Here is a 17,511-nt window from a genome sequence, read left to right on the forward strand (position 1 = left end):
CCACACCCTCTTAACACTCAAACTCACATTAACACTGTAACATACCCACAGTCACACACTAACCACACTATCACACTCAACACTCATGCACACTCTGACACGCACACCCTCACCCTCACACTCACTCTTGCTGCAGTCCAGGCACCTTCCCATTGACACATCTTTGGTGTATGCTGCTACTTCAGCTTGGAGCATCTTCCTTTCAAACTTTCCTCTTCAAATAATAATTTTTTAAAATTTTATTTGTTACAATTAGTTACACATGATATAATAGTGCATTTCAATTCATTGTACACAAATGGAACACAACTTTTCATTTCTCTGGTTGTACACAATGGAGAGTTGCACCACATGTGCAGTCATACATGTACCTAGGGTAATGATGTCCATCTCATTCCACCAGCTTTCTACCCCTATGCCCCCTCCTCTTCCCTCCCTCCGCTTTGCCCAATCCAAGTTCCTCCACTCTCCCCATGCCCCCCCATTGTGGGTCAGCATCCACTTATCAGAGAAAACATATGGACTTTGGTTTTTTGAGATTGGTTTACTTTGCTTAGCATGATATTCTTCAACTTCATCCATTTACCTGCAAATGCCATAATTTTATTCTCTTTTAATGCTGAGTAATATTCCATTGTGTATATGTACCACAGTTTTTTTATTCATTAATCTGTTGAAGGTCATCTAGTTTGGTTCCACAGTTTAGCTATTGTGAATTGAGCTGCTATGAACATTGATGTGGCTGCGTCACTATCCTATGCTGATTTTAAGTCCTTTGGGTATAGACCGAGGAGTGGGATAGCTGGGTCAAATGATGGTTCCATTCCAAGTTTTCTAAGGAATCTCCATACTGCTTTCAATGTATGAGTGTGCCTTTTTCTCCATATCCTCGCCAATACTTATCATTGTTTGTATTCTTGATAACTGCCATTCTGACTAGAGTGAGATGAAATCCTAGAGCAGTTTTGATTTGTGTTTCTCTAATTATCACAATACCAGACCCTAAACTGTACTACAGAGCTATAGTAACAAGAATGGCATGAAAATAGACTTGTAGACCAGTGGTACAGAATAGAAGACACAGAGACAAACCCACACAATACTCTTTAATTAACTTCCAAATTTCAGAACCCATGTCCCCTTCTCTATGAATCATTACCATTTTCCATAATACTATCAGCTTCTTTGTCTCTACAAAGTGGCCTGAAGCTTGATTTTATATAGTACCACTTAGCCAATTGCCAGAAATATTCCTTGAATGGACAAAAGAGAGAATGAGGAAAGGAGGATAATCAAGGGAAGGAGGGAAGGAAAGAAAGGAGAAAGGGACTTTATGTTTGAGAGATCAAGAAAGATCCCGTTGTCACTACAAATAATAGAATTGTGTTCCATATTCCAGGTTTCTTTGTTAACAAATAAGGCATGTAACTTGACATTTGAAAATTGTGTTCTGAAAAGAAGTGAGAGATCTGTTTGTATTTCCAATGTGATCTGTGATGCTATTCAGTAAAATGCTGCAGTGATTTCACAGACCGCTGTGTTGCTGTGCAGCTACTGACCAGCTGACCAGTGTGTGGGCCACGTCTAATTGCCCTGCTAGATCTGTTTCCTCCTCTCTCCTGCAACCCTTCCTCAGAATTGGTCACTAGAGGTGGTGGTTCTCATTCCAACCATTTATTGTACTTAATACAGTCTCCAGGTTGGTCCATGTCACTAATGACAACATTTTGTTTCTTTTTGTGGCTGAATTGTCTCCCATTATGTATATATTCCATCATGTATATGTACCAAATTTTCTTTATTGATTCATTGGTTGACAAACACTTAGTTTGCTTCTATGTCTTGGCTCTTATAAATATTGCTATAGCACATATGGGGGTGCAGATATCTATTTGACTGACTAATTTCATTTACTTTAGATATATATCCAGTAGTGGGAAAGCTGGACCGTATGTTGTCTTATTTTTAATTTTTTGAGGAATCACACATCATTTCCCATAATGTCTGTTCTAGTTTGTATTCCTACCAACATAATGTAAGGGTTCCTTTATTTCTACATCCTCATAATTAGACTTTTGAATTTTTGATGGTTACAGATTCACATATATTTGTAAGAAATAATACAAAGAGAAGTGTGCAGCCTTTACCCAGTTTCCTCCAATGTCATCATCTTACAAAATTGTCATATAATAGTACAACCAAGATATTGAAACAGAGAAAGTCAGAACAGAGAGAATTTCCATTTTAAGAAGATGTGATGTTGCCCTTTTATCTCCATCCCCTGCATTTCCTGAGGACCCTCTTACCCATCTCTAACTTGATTTCCATTTCTGTATTTTTGACATGCCAAAAGATTAGGTACATTGTAATAATTATTCCCCTAGTTGAATGAAGATGAATATCTTTCAAAGTTTAGGAGATATTCTATTTTATTTTCTGTACATTTTGTCTTTTCACATTTTATATCCAGTTAATTATCATAAACTTGATAACAATTCTTTGTATAGTAAGGTACTTGGTCTCATGTACAAAATACTATTTTATTTACTGTGCACAAATTGTATAATTGTGATTACATTTATCATTTTATGATCTCTTGACTTGGGATTATACTTAGGAAAACTTGTACTATTTGGTGATTTAAAAAATGTATCCACATTTTTCTTCTAACATTTTCCAGTATTATATACTCTTTTTTATTTTTTTACTTTGATTTTCTGATTCATCATTATCAAGATGACAATTCATAAAAGATGTGAAGAAAAATTCTATTTCTAGTTGTCTACCTAATTTTCCTAAGTAATTGAAATAAGATTCCAAACTGATACCATTCTTTGTGATTTTTATATATTAATTATGATGACAGTGTTTTTCAGAAAGTCAAAGAAATATCATTGGGTTTTCCTACAGTACTATAATATTAGGAGGAAGTACAGATTTTTTTCTTTAAAGCTTTAAGAAAGCTGTATTCCATGATGACAATACTGTTAATGTCATGCCGCGAATTTTCACGAAAAGTAGAAACCCTTATTAATTATCTGTGGCCAATTACTCTATTCTATAAATGTATGTTGTGCCTGGTGTTGATCTTGGCAACACTGGTCAAGCAGCTGTGCCATCATAGATTCATCTGCTTCTTTATCATGTTCTCCAAGTCGCTGACTCAGATTCCTTGGTTTCTGGAGGGGTGGCTGGTGACAGTAGGATTGCAGCTGCTTCTCTCTCAGAAACACAATTAATAGCATACAGCCTCATAACTTCCAAGACTTCTATTGACATTGTAGCTGAAGAGCTCTTTTGCTTTTATTTTTATTATATTTTACTCTTCACTTATGGGTATGTGATTTTCTTCTTTGGAAAAGATACATTCAAACATTTCCTGAATAAGGAGAGAATTGAAACATTTACTTAACAGAATAAAGAGCTGCATTTTATTTTAGTCATTTTAGACACAAAGGAATACATCTTCCACTTACAGTTATATGCTAATCATAGTATTAATTGCAAGCTGGGCACAGAGGTGCTCACTTGTAATCCCAGTGACTTGGGAGGCTGAGATAGGAGGATCACAAGTTCAAGGCCAGCCTGGGCAACTTAGCAAGATCTTGTCTCAAAACTAAAAGTTCTTGTGGTTCCACATGAATGATTTAAATTACATGCCCACTACAACCCAATGAGAATTCTGATCACTCCATCTATTTGCCAATGCTGAATGCCTTTATTTTTCTAAATCTTTGTTAATTTGGTAGATCAGAATAGTAGTAAATGATTTTAATTTGTATATTTTTGAAGTTTCAAGAAAATGATTAGACTAAATGGCCTACATATGCTTGTGTCTTTTTCTAAATTTTCCACTCTGTTCCAAGAATCTTGTATACATTCTTACAGAATAAATATGCTCTTATAACTATCAGTTTAAAAAAAAAGTGGGGCAGGGTTGTGTCTTAATGGTAGGGCACCTCTGTGTTCATCCCCAGTGCAGACTCCAACAAGAGACATTAATTGCAGCAAGATAGAGTTTGAGATGGAGGAGGTAACCCATCTGACTTTTTCCTGGAATACTTTCTCCTTGGTCGGAAGAACTTGTCTTTCTTCTGACTTCATCAGAGTAGATTACAAATAATGGATCCCTGCTTTCTCTTAAAAGGAACTGTTGGAACTTCAATGCTTATCAAAAACTAAGAAGACAGTACCAGGTGAAGGTGGCAGAACTGAATCCTGCAAACAGCCCAGTGGATCAGAATGAGGCAGAAGCAAAGAAACTCAGATTTCAAGTGGAAGAACTGAAACTGGGACTGAACCAAAAAGAAGATGAGGTACTTTATAAATAAGCATGTAAGCATGTGCTAGATGGCTTCAAACAGCACTTTATAGTGTGTATGAGGCATTTTGTTCTTTATTAATGCATCATTAATCAGGGTAAAAATATCCATATTTTAACAACTAAAGTCAATTTTTAAAATTATATGGAAAGAGAACAAAGATTACAACATGCACATTTGAGTGATAATAGTATGTTCATAGCTTTAACATTTCAGCATGGTCTGATGTGTGTGTGTGTGTGAGTGTGTGTGTGTGTGTGTGTGTGTGTGTGTGTGTGTGTTTTTAAATATGGACACAGTATAACTAAAACCTGGAGTTTTAAATTTAAGACTTAAGCGTATGTCAGAGAAATGCAATACTTGTTGTGACTATACATTACATATATTAGCACTACTCTCTGGTATTTGAATGAGGCTCATTTTGCTGTGTGAGGTCAACTTGTTAATGGCTATGAAATATCTCAGATGGTTCCAGAAGGCATGCATCTTGGTGTGATGTCTTACAGCACGACTGTGACGCTGGTGCAATTTTAGCTTCACTTATGAGCACAAAGAGTTTGTTTATTTGTTTGTTTTCACAGCAACAGAGTCTCCACTGTCACTGTGACTGTGGGACTGTCCCTCCAAGTTGTGGTAATGTCAGATGGCATTCCAGTCACTGCATCTGCTCCTGTTGGACAACTTGTGAGGCAAAAAGCAAAAAGCACTGGCTCCCTCCTTAGAAAGACTGTTTACATTTTTGCATGGGAAATAATAACAGAACATATTCTACATTTTGTGCTTTAGTTTTTAATCAATGTGATCTCAGTCAAGCAAACTGTATTTCTCTAGTAAAATCCTGTGAAAACAGATTCATTCCACGAGTGCAGCTCACACCCTGCTCTCTACTCTTACTAGTGTTGTTTTGTTGGTGGGCACTTCATCCCTGATATGTCTCTTTTTAATTAAAATATGCATCCATTTATTGATATTCATATATATGTGAAGAATAAGCCCAAAGAAGACTACATAGTCTCAAGAGAATAATGTTAGGTTTTTCTTCTATTATAGCCATTATTTCTGGGAATAGTTTTAACATGCTCATGTCTATTGGGGTGGCAGGTGTGGTAAATAAATTGTTGTGTTTGTCAATATAAGCTTTAAGAAATAACTTGGTGCTGAATTATTTGCAAGGGAATGAATATATATTCTAGATTTTGTTAATCAATGAAATATTATTCTCCAATGATCTGATTCAACAATATCATGGAATAATGTAGAAATGAGCCATGTTCTCAAGGATGGGTATATAATTTGCTCCTCTATGTAGGGTTATGTGTCCCACAGAATCAGTGACAGGTGCGACCATCTGATGCTTGCTTCACTGATATCTCACAAGGAGAAGCAGAGCTCATCAGTTGCTATGTTAGTCAGGGTTCTCTAGAGGTTCAGAATCAACAGGAAGTATAATTATAAAAGGAGACTTATTAGGCTGGCTTGCACAACCAGAAGCTGGATAGTCCACCATGGACATCTGCAGGCTGCAGAGCTGGAAGAACCAGTAGCTGTACAGTCCAAGAGCTGGAAGAACCAGTAGCTGTACAGTCCAAGAGGCTGAAGTCCCGGAACAAGAGGAATTAACAGTGCTACCCTAATCTGACACTGATGGCTTCTGGGAACTCCCTGAACACTCACTGGCAGAGTCTACTTTGGAAGAAGAGGGAAGAAGCAAGAGTCTGACATCCTCAAAGCATTTCATCAGCAATCAAGAACCAGTTCAAGAAGAGTTAAGCTTGAATTTGCTGTTGCTTCCTTGTTCTTCCAACTTTTATTCCATCCAAGCCATCATCCTATTGGATGGTGCTGCCCAAGTTTGGGAGGGTCTCCACTTCAGTTGCCTATTCCACATGCCAATCATTTCTAGACACATCCTCTTTAACACAGCCTCTTAATCATTGGCATCTCTTAACCCAATCAAGTTGATGATTCAAATTAACCATTGCAGTTGCCATCAGAAGCTTGAGAGCCAGTACAGGGCTTGAGCATGTCTTTCTTCTTTCTCTCTTCCATGTGCATTTTCTTCTAGATCTCATGTCATGAAGCATGTCCCAGAATAGAACATGTTCATAATCTCCACAAAGATCCCAAGATAAAGAAGATATGAAGCAACACTTTTGCTGACCCACCATGGAATCCATACAAGTAAAAGTCACTTTGTGCTGATGCAAGTCACTGAAACTTTGGAGTTATTGCTGGGGGAAAAAAATCTTAGTTGAAGCTGATGCATATGGTCATTAACATAATATAAGAAAACAAACTCTAAATACATACTTGGGCTTCTGTGCCAGAAGAAGGAGGTTAGAAAATATATTGGAGGTTGGAATGATACAGACCTATTTTATGGAGTGGTGAAACTTCTGGTACATTAATTTCCTTTGATATCTTCAAAGACAGATGATGACTGGGATTATCTGGTGGCTTTTAGGTGTAAAGATGTGAAATAATATTTCTTGTTTGCTATTGATGCATTTTATAAGTGCCTAAAATAAAGAAGAACTATAAAAAAATTGTCAAATTTTTAAACAGACATGTAAGATTATACAATAATTTAAGACATCCTGTGGTTTATACTGCTGTAAAACACATCTGACTTTCATTTCCAAATGAGAAAATATAAAACTAAGAATTTCTTCAATAATAAAGGTCAATTAGAGTTTAATTTTGTGGCAAAGACCAAATCAATGGTGTGTCTATCAAATGACATTAAAGCCCCAACTCTATTAAAGTAGCTCCTAATAAATCCTTTAAACTGAGTAAATTGGTGCAGGGAGGAAAGATTGAGGCTGTACCTCTACCAAAGCATCTCATAATTCAGGTAACTAAAAGTAGCTTGGCGACAGAGTCATGTCTCCAAAGGAATTTAAGATGTGATTATTGACATGCAGAAGTTACTGGAATGAAATAGAAGAAGACTCTGTTTCATTTATACTGACAAATGAGCTTTCAGCCTGAGCTGAAAGAAATTAATTTTTCAAGACTTGAAATAATTTTTTGTTCCTCCAAACTCCCACAAGAATGTTGCTGGCTGACTGTTATTTCAACACCGAGGGAGGAAATAATCCTTATTAACATATTAGACATAGCCATAATATGATGTTGATGATGATGATGTTGTTGTTTGTGGTCTTGGTTTGGGCCTCAGCATTTTAAAAGGTAACAATAATAATAAATAAATAAATAAATAAAATAAAAGAGTTGCCTACATACTAGGCAACTATTTTCAGGAAGCATAAGTCAGGCAAAATATAGAAATATTCCAAGGGACACTGTAAGTGCCCCATAACATCTACCAAGTTAGAATTCATTAATGTTTTCTATTTTGCTTTTATATATGGAAGAATTTATTTGACTTTCATTGTCCTACTTTTCCTACAGTATATTGAGTATGTAGGTGTGGGTGTAAATTACTTTCCTTTTTAATGCATAGATCTCTGGAGCAACAGAGGACACATTGAGATCTGATACAGAAATTATCATGAGATCTTGAATGTTGAGACCAATGCTGAATTTGGAATGTCATTTGTATAATCTCTTTTAGGGTAGCAAAGGAAAATTTTTGAGTGAAGAATAGAAGAAAACATCTTATGACCAAGAGAGTGGGCTGTATGGATACTATATATAAATGGGTATTTGTGAGTGCATTTGTGTGTGGGGGGGTGTCAATATTGCTGCCCTTTCCTGAGGGAAGCTTATGTTCCCAAGCATAAATGGCAGGCTTGATCCTGCTACTTGTTTGGCTAAAGAAATATGTGTTACTTTCCAGAAGGGGAACCATGGTTCCATATGTAGAAGGATAGGGGTTTATTTTATATTTAAAGCTTAAAAAATGGATGCATCAAGATGTATGTTCAACACACAAAATATTTCATACTTTTATACTTCTACTCCAGTTAATTTATCACTAGAGAGGATTAACCCAAACCACCAGCAGCTCAAAAGGAATCATTTTACTTCAGTTGTAAAGTCCTCTACTATTTTCTAATTAAATATCATCACTGATTTTGATGGTTGGGAATAAAAATATTCACCGTGAAAATAAGATTTTTGCCTTAGATAGCATTCAACATTTCCATAGTTTCACATATTATGGAGAAGCAAAGAAAAATCATGTCTGTGTCATTGCTGAGCTTTTTAATTTCATAGTAGCAAATTCTTCAAATTGCAATTAGCGTTTAATTAGAATTGCCAAAATCAAAGTTTCTGTTAACTCCGACAAGTCAACAGATTTTAAATAAATTAAAATGAGATATTAATCCTCTGTACTGTAGAGAGAATAGATATTCTTGGGCCCAAAGGAGCAAATCCAGAATCTGATTAAACAAATGATCAAACTAAAAAATTCCTTTTTTTGGGTGAGTTGTTTTTCATTAGCAAATATAGCATTAAAAAATCTAATTTTATATATATTTTAAAAAGTTAATATCAGTTCTCACCATTTCATCAAAGTTTTTATGTGTTTATGAGTTACATTTTCAAATGGAAAAATTTAATCATCATATATCCATATTAAAATATCAAAATAATACTTCAGTATATGTGGTGAGTAAAGCAGTGTAATAAAAATACAACAGTACAATAAACAATGTTGTTAGAGATAGAAATAGGCATATGCTGAACTCATAAGTTTCTGTTTCTTGCATCAAAGAAGGAATGCACATAATATAAATTAAAAAGACACATGAATATTCAACCTTTAGAACTGGTGTCAGAAAGGCTAAAGGATGGAATGAAATATTTGCCAAACATTTTGTAAATCATTATCACATCACATAAAAAAAGGAAAATAAAGGGGAAAAAGTCAATTGGATTATCACCACACAGTACTAACATGGTACTTTAGCATGTGGGCTCAAATGACCAGAATATTTTACACACCATTATAATAATTGTTGCAAATAATATTATATCTTGTTTTATTGATAATTATAACCAGTTTTCCTGTTGCTTTTTAGTGTCCACAGATAGTGTTTCAAGGGATACAGTATTATCTCAAGGGATATAAATCAAAGCATTAATCTATCTTTCCCAATTGGAGGTTATTTGGATTTTTCCCCAACATTCTTCTACCTAGAGACTCTTAAAATATCCAATAGACATCTTTATTTTTTTTTCATTTCAAAAGTTCTCAAGTGGAATTACTACCTTGTATGAATGAAAATGGTTCTTAATATGTGTATTCTTACCAATCTTCTTTCATTCTCAGTAATAGTTCAAATCATGAAATGACAGCTGCTACCTGATGCAGAATAGTAACTGCATCTAATTAATGCAAAAGTAAGGTGACCCTCACAGACTCTATTTATAAAATTAAAACGCTTTTAGTCGCTTAATTTGTGATGTTCTTAATTGTATTTTTTAAATTCCAGTTACTTCCTGTCATTGATTTTTTTAAAAATTTAACTATTATTTAATATTAGTTATTTTAAGCTTATTTTATATTTTCATACTTTACATATTTTAATTTTAACTTTTCATTAAAAATTTTATGTTTGATGCTTTGATAAACTAATGAACATTACCTTCTCTTCTCATGGTTTATCTTTATGTGTATGTTTTAAGAACGTGTTAGATCTACTCAAATTCAAGTATGCACCTCAGTGTTCTTAGCTGTAGTTATTAGGCAATATACTGGATCTCTAGAACTTTTTCATCCTATGTAAATGAATCTTTGTACCCTTTGACTAAAATCTTCCTGGTTCCCACCACATACTCCCTGGTAAAAAAGCATTCTGTTCTCTCCTTCTATAAATTGGACGTTTTCAGATCTTACATGTGGGGAATGGTGAGTTGTACCATGGTCTTTGACTGCCTCGGAGCTGTGGTTGCACTTTGCTCTGGGAACTTTCTATGAAAAGGTGCAGACAAGATTGCCTAGGAACTATGGTAATGCCCTGCTGAGAAAGTTCTGTGCAAAGGCATGGAACTATATCAGTCTTGACCTTGAGCTCAGACACAGGCTACCAGTGACAGAGAATTCTGAGCATAACAAGGTAACCATAATATCTTGCAAGCACTGCAACCTTCAAGACTGCCTGCTTTGCTTTTCCCACAAATAATCTTTTTGTGATAATACTTATAAAGTAAACATGCTGTGCTGGCTTTGGGTTACTGTTCTCCCATCAGAGGTTGGTGTCCCATCTGGTCCCAGCTTCTCTCTATAAATGTCTGTGTGTCTTTCTTAATCCCTCATTGCTCCTCACTGGTTTCTAGGGCTCGGCTGTACAGGTTGTGGCACTTACATATGAATGAGGTTGTGCAATATTTATCATCGTGTTTATTTCAATTAGCATATTTTGTCCTTCAGGTTCATCCATGGTTTTGCATATGGCAAGGTGTCATTTTTTAAAGGCTTAATATTATCCCATTGTTTATGTTAAATATATAATGATATTTAATGAGTATTAAGTACATTATAAGTTTATTATGCTGTATTCATCCACAATGAACATTTAGCTTGTCCATATCAAGATTTTGTGGACAGTTCTGCAATGATATTAGAATGAAGATATCTCTTTGATATATATTTATGCTGAAGAGAAATTGCAGGATCAAATGGTCATCATATTTTTAATTCTTTTCAGGAACCCATAACATTTTTCATAATTGCTATACCAATCAACATTCCCACTGAGAGTGTACCCAATGTTCCCTTTCTCCACGTCCACACTGAAACTGACGAATAGGTCTTTGGGAGGGTAGCCCTCCTGACAGTGTGTGAACTGATAGCTCGCTATAGGTTGAACTTACATTTCTCATCTTTTTGTATACCTGATTATTTGTATGTCTTCTTTGGAAAAAGTGTATTCAGGTCTTTTGGTCATTTTGTTTAAGTAACTCGGTTTTGCCATTCAGTTATATGAAATCCTTATCTATTTAGAATATTGACCCTTATCAGTTTTCCAGGGTTTCCCACCCTGAGACTGTTTTCATTTTGCTCACTGTTCCCTTTTTCATGCATAAGCCCTTCAGTTTTCTCTTGTTCCAGCTTTGTTTTTGCAAATTTATTGTCTATGCTTTTGGTATCAGATTAAAAAATAATTACTTCTGAGACAAAAAAATCAAGGAGCTTTTACTGTCTTTTTTTTCTTGCAGCTATATGGTTTCAGACTCTGTGATTATGTCTAGGTCATGTTGAGCTGGTGGTTGAGGATATTATTAAGGGCCCAATTTCGTTCTTTTGCACATGGGCATCCAGTTTTCCCATACCACATGTTATAGAGACCTCCCTTCCTAATCATGAATTCCTATGTGCTCCTGTTGACATTTAGATGGCCATACATGCATGAGTCTGTTTCTTGGATCTCTGTTCAGTTTCACTGGCTTATTTGCATGTTTTTATCCCAATAACATAGTGTTTTGATTGCTGTAGCAAACAAAAACATAACTGGGAATCAGGAAGTGATTGCCTCCAACTTTGTTCTTTCTTGCTTTGACAATTCAGGTGTTTTCATGGTTCCACACATACACTACATGTTTTTTAATTTGAAAAATATTATTGTAATTATGGTAGGGATTGTATTGAGTCCATAGATTGCTTTGCATAATATGCATATTTTAACAATATTACTTGTTTCAAAACATGGGATATCTTCCCTTGTATTTACATCTTCACTTTTTTTTTTTTCATTAGCCCTTATAGGTAACAGTGTTCAATTCTTACACTTCCTAAATTAAATTTATAAAGTATCTTATTCGTTTTGATGTTGTAAATAAAGGTGTTTCTTAATCTATTTTTGGGTAATTGTTGTTGCAAATAAATACTACTCTTTTGTGTATGTGCAGTCTGTACACTACAGAATTTGTTTATTATATCTAATAAGGTTTTCTTGCAGTCTTTAGAGTTTTCTTTTTTTAATATTTATTTTTTTAGTTGTAGTTGGACACAATACCTTTATTTCACTTATTTATTTTTATGTGGTACTGAGGATCGAACCCAGGGTCTCACACGTGCGAGGCGATTGCTCCACCACAGAGCCACAACCCTAGCCCAAGTCTTTAGAGTTTTCCACATTCATATCAGATCATCTAAAAACAGAGGGATATATATATATATATATATATATATATATATATATATATATATATATATATATTTTTTTTTTTTTTTTCCAATTTGGATATCTTTTGCTTCTTTCTTTTGCCTAATTTCCCTGGCTAGGACTACTTTGAGCAGAAGTGGTGAGAGTGGGTTTCTTGGAGGAAAAACATTCTTTTCCCCATCCATTACTATGTTAGCTGTGGTGTTTCATAAATGGCCTATATTGTGCTGATGCAGGTCATTTTATATCTGTTTGTTTAGACTTTTTATCATGAATGGCTGTTGAATTTTGTTAAATTCTTTTTCTGCATCTATTGAGATGATCCTGTGGGTTTTACCTCTCATTTTTTTAATATAGTATATCACTTCATTTGATTTGTACACATTGAAATCTGTTTCTTTAATTCAATTGCAGTACTTACTTTTGTTCTATGCACTTGTTTAGAAGAAAAAAGATTCAATAAATGAGGATGTTTGAAATACTTAGTGAATCATTTTGTGTTTAAAAAGATACAAATCAGGGTAAAGTAGTTTCTAACTGCCAGATTCTTATATTCACAAATAAAACTGCATATAACAAGTGCTAGTTTACAGTAATTGAAAACTGCAAGGTCTACGTTATGTAAAGGGAAGAAAATACTCACCTGGTCTTGAGGTGACCTTCATGCTTTAAGCAATTCATTATTTTCTTTGTTGAAATATGATTTATTCAGCTAGGTGCTCACTACAATTCTGGGTGCAAAAATATATAGAGAAAACATTTTTCTGGTAGTGTTAAAGTCTTTCTAGTAGTGTTAAAACTAGCTGCAAAATAGTATCACTTTAGAAGATTCAAAAAATATTGATACTTAAGTTTAACCTCCAGAAAATCTTATTTGATTGTTATAGGTGCAATTAGAAAACTTCTCAAACTATTTCAATGCATGCCCAAATGTCAGAAGTACAGGTCTAATGAAAAAAGGCTGCTACAATTGAGAATCAAATTTGTTTAACTATAGTATACCTGGATCACATATATTTATGGTAACAAATTTTACCAGCACAACATAAAAATAAAATGGTCTGATACCCAAGTAAATTTTTTATGTGGTCTAAACCTAACACTGTAACATACAAAATTAATTAATGTAATGCTTCTTCTAGTTTTGAAAGAAATTCAGAGATGAAAAGTCATTTAAGCAGATGGAGAGTGAAGTTAGTGTTTTGCTAAATGCATTCTGGATGTAGTTTTACAGTTAGCAATTATCACCTTATTGTTACAACTTAGCTAATTTTGGCCTCACATTTGAATACATTCAGGTGTCAAAAAGGTGAATATTTTCAGAAGTAGGATATCATCAACAAATAATGAATGTGAAAGACACTTTGATTAAGCTAATACATTAATCATCTAAACTCATGTCCAATTTTTAAACAATCTTTATTTGGAAAGGCATAGACATCATTTCCCAGTCCTAAATCCATTTCAGTAAAATCTCATTAATTTATTCCCAGAGATTTTAAGATTGTGAGAATAATGACAGACTGTAATTCACATTTATCTATGAAAAGGGTGTGGTAAGTGTTTTGGATAAGATTAAAAAGAAATCTTAAAGAAGAGACCAACTACAGTTTCACCTGGGGACACAGATGGTGACAGCTTCTCCTAAGATCACCAGGCCCTATCGAAGTCAGCCCAGTTCATTTAATAGCCATTCCTTTATAACCTCTATGTAAATGTTATGATATACTTCATTTCTTCCCCCAAAGAATTTTACTGCATAAGGGATATCGAAACATAAATATATAGAGTCAAATATAACAAAATAAATGTGAAATTCATCTGGAACAATTTTCCATGCTCTTTCCTTCCCATGTTCAGGCCCTCATGATTGTTTGTGTTTGTTATTTATTTTCTGACACCCCAACTGGCATGCATGTGGGGATGGCAGGGTTTTTGACTCTGCCAGCAGCTCATCTTGAAAATGAAGGCACTACCAAAGGAAGAACAAGGCTGTGGAAGAACAAGGCCAGTGCAGGTCCCACAGTTCAGTTTCCACTCATTGTCAATCTGAATCGCCCCAATAGTTCTGCTTCTCTTTCTATGGATAATTTGAAATTCATTGATATTGTTCTTTTGCCTGGCTGCTGCTTCTGCCCCATCATAACCTGTAGGAGTCCAAACCATCCTGCCTGGCATTGCATCAGCTACAATTTTGATGAGTTGTACATGAGTGGGAAGGGGAGCCCAAGTCAAGAGTCTGAGTCAGGATGAGATATTTTAACAACAGGGATATGGAAAGGCTTAGATCATGGTCTGTCATTACTTTTCCTCCCTATTTTGTGTGCTAGACAAACACCCTTTCTTTACTTTTTTTTCTTTTTAACAACATCTGATTCCTCATTCCCTTTCTTCTTCCTGCTCTATCATTCATTGCCCCTTGATTTATGAGTGGTTATGATAATGATGGATTAAACATTTTTATATTAGATAAATGATGATAGAAAGATGACTATCTTTCTCTTCTCTTTCTTTATCGCCTATTTTTTGTTTTATTTTATTTTATTATTTTATTTTTTGCTCTTCATTCTTTTGATAGGTAACCCAAGCTGAGTCAGAACTGGGATACTATCAGGTTATTTCTTGGCACAGTTGTTGATTTCTAAAAATAGCTTTCTGTTTATTTGTTCATTCTGTTTTATTCTCATGCTCACTCTAATTGCCCTCCTTCTGTGTGCTGCTCTTTATATTATTGTGTGTTTTTTATATGCATGTTTGTGCATGATGTGTCCTTTGTTTTATGTGTGTGTGCATGAGAATTCGTGCTAATTCTGTTTCCTCTTCTTACCTGCTAGAGAAACTCATAGAACCCTGAGGGGAGACACAGCAAATGTGTGGCAGCACTGTTCAGGAAGTCTCAGGAAGAGGTGGCTGGGATGTTAGCTACTGAGGAAGTAGAGAGGAAAATCTGGTGGACGTGCAACATAGGGGACTCCACTGTATGGAATTTTACATGAACAACTACACTGAATGCTCCTAAAAACATGCTTAATGTAGAAAAGGTAGAAAAACATAGTATTTTTTTAAAGTAATATATCCTTATGCTCTGTGACTATGATTGAGTAATGCTAGAAGATGAAGGTGAAAAATATAGATCTGGCCTAGCTTCTGAAATTTTGACACTAAGTATGATACATTGGGTAAAATAGTCAGATCTGGAAGTTAACTGTTGTGCATTTACCATTGGTATTATCTTGAGTTAGTGTTTAGCTACATGTGTTACACTTTGCTGACCTGCAAAATGAAGAATAATGTGTGGGCTTACATAAATTTAACTACTGAAATGTCTGTATTTGGTTTAATAAAAACTTTAAGAGAAATAAATATTGTATATGTTAAAATATTAAAAATGATACATAGTTGATCTACAAACATCATGGATCAAATGTTCAGCATTTAATTTACAGTGTTTAATTTAGTCTTTCCTTATATAGCCACATTTGATGGAATGCTCCAATATTGAATATATAATAGTGTTTAATATGTTATAATATTTTACTATTATTATAAATCTATACGTGTTGTTATAGTAATTTAGGAATATAAATATTAACAGTTTTTTTTTTCATGTCAGCCTTATCACAACATTGCAATTAGGTACAATGATTACAGACTTTTGAAGCTTCAGGAAGCAAATGCTAAGGCAGGAGTCACTGATGGGAAATGAAGAGCTAAGACCCCTCCCCAGAGGTTGAAGTGTATGAGCAGAGCATGTCCCCTGGGGTGCTGCCATGTTTGACTCCATGACAACACATGGATTCAGCTACCTTTTCCTGCAGAAGAAAGTTTAAAGATGAAAGGTATATTAAGTGCTATTCCTTTCATGTTGAATTACCAAGCAGGTTTAGCCAGATTGTTATTATTAATTCCTGGTGAGCCATTTTAATACTTGAAATTTTTTTTCCTGGCTTTAATCAGAATGTTCCTTTCATACAAAATCAAAATGGAATTCAGAGGCAAGTATTTTGAAATAATGTTCCAGAAATAAAAATAATAAAATAAAGTGTGTTTTATTGTATTTAGGGAAGGAAATAAAAGCTTGCTTGAGATTTTCCTATGTAAAAAATATAAGAAATAGTGAGATTGGGTGTTAAAATTATGTTTGAAAGAAAGCATGTGTCAAGGGTGGATTTATTTTTTCAGATTTCAATAAAATAAAATAAACATAATAAAATCCCTCCTTGGGTCTAAAATGCTATTTAATTCTTACTTAAATCACTACTGAAGTAGCTTTGGGAATGGGAAGGAATTATAGATCCTATGGCACCCTTATTACAACTTAAGAAGAGTACAATCTATGGTCTGAAGTGGAAACTAAATCAAGTAACTTTGAAAAACAAATTTGGGAGAAAGAGAAAACAACATTTGCTAATTTATTTTGAATAATGTCACAATTTTATAAATAGTATATATTCAGAAATCTATATTATCTTTATATTGGAAATATGGAATTTCAAATCAGTATTAAAAAGTATAACTATATATGTATGCATATATATATGAGTGTACACACATATATTCTTCATAAGTTTTCTGTTACACAGAAATGCCTGTGTAGATAGTAATCACCTAAAAAACACAATAGTCTGCTAAGTGAGCATATGCTATTTCCTGTGATTAAAAATATTTAGCCATATTTTTACTCTGTCACCTTATGAGTTGTCTAGGGATACAGTTAAAACAACATAGAAAGCAAACACCTCTCTCTTGGTCAAAAAAGACATTAGAGATTTGTTTTATGGCATGTCTGTCTTCAGATTTGTGTAAGCAAAGAGATTCTGAACCTCCAGGGATGTCCTATATCTCAAGGGTAGAATGGCCAAGATCAGAAGAGTCATTCTTCAGCTGGAAGAATCAAGGCAACATGGGACATCTGGAGTTTCCAGAGACCAGACCTGAGCTTATACTATCCACCTCTCATTATCCTAGGTGCATGTACATTTGCACAAATGGTGTGACCCTACTTTGTGTATAACCAGAGAAGTGAAAAATTGTGCTCCTTTGTGTATAATGAATTGAAGAGCATTCTGTTGTCAAGTATAACTGATTTGAACAAATAAATATATTTTTAA

At 34.4% G+C, this 17,511-nt stretch overlaps 1 pseudogene; it reads left to right on the forward strand.

Annotated features, from left to right (window-relative positions):
• Window positions 1–5,942, forward strand: part of LOC143641355 (coiled-coil domain-containing protein 102B-like) — a 160,212-nt pseudogene extending 154,270 nt beyond the window's left edge.
• Window positions 5,943–17,511: the final 11,569 nt, after the last annotated feature.

The sequence above is a fragment of the Callospermophilus lateralis genome, unplaced genomic scaffold, assembly GCF_048772815.1.
Source record: "Callospermophilus lateralis isolate mCalLat2 unplaced genomic scaffold, mCalLat2.hap1 Scaffold_98, whole genome shotgun sequence".
NCBI lineage: Eukaryota > Metazoa > Chordata > Mammalia > Rodentia > Sciuridae > Callospermophilus > Callospermophilus lateralis.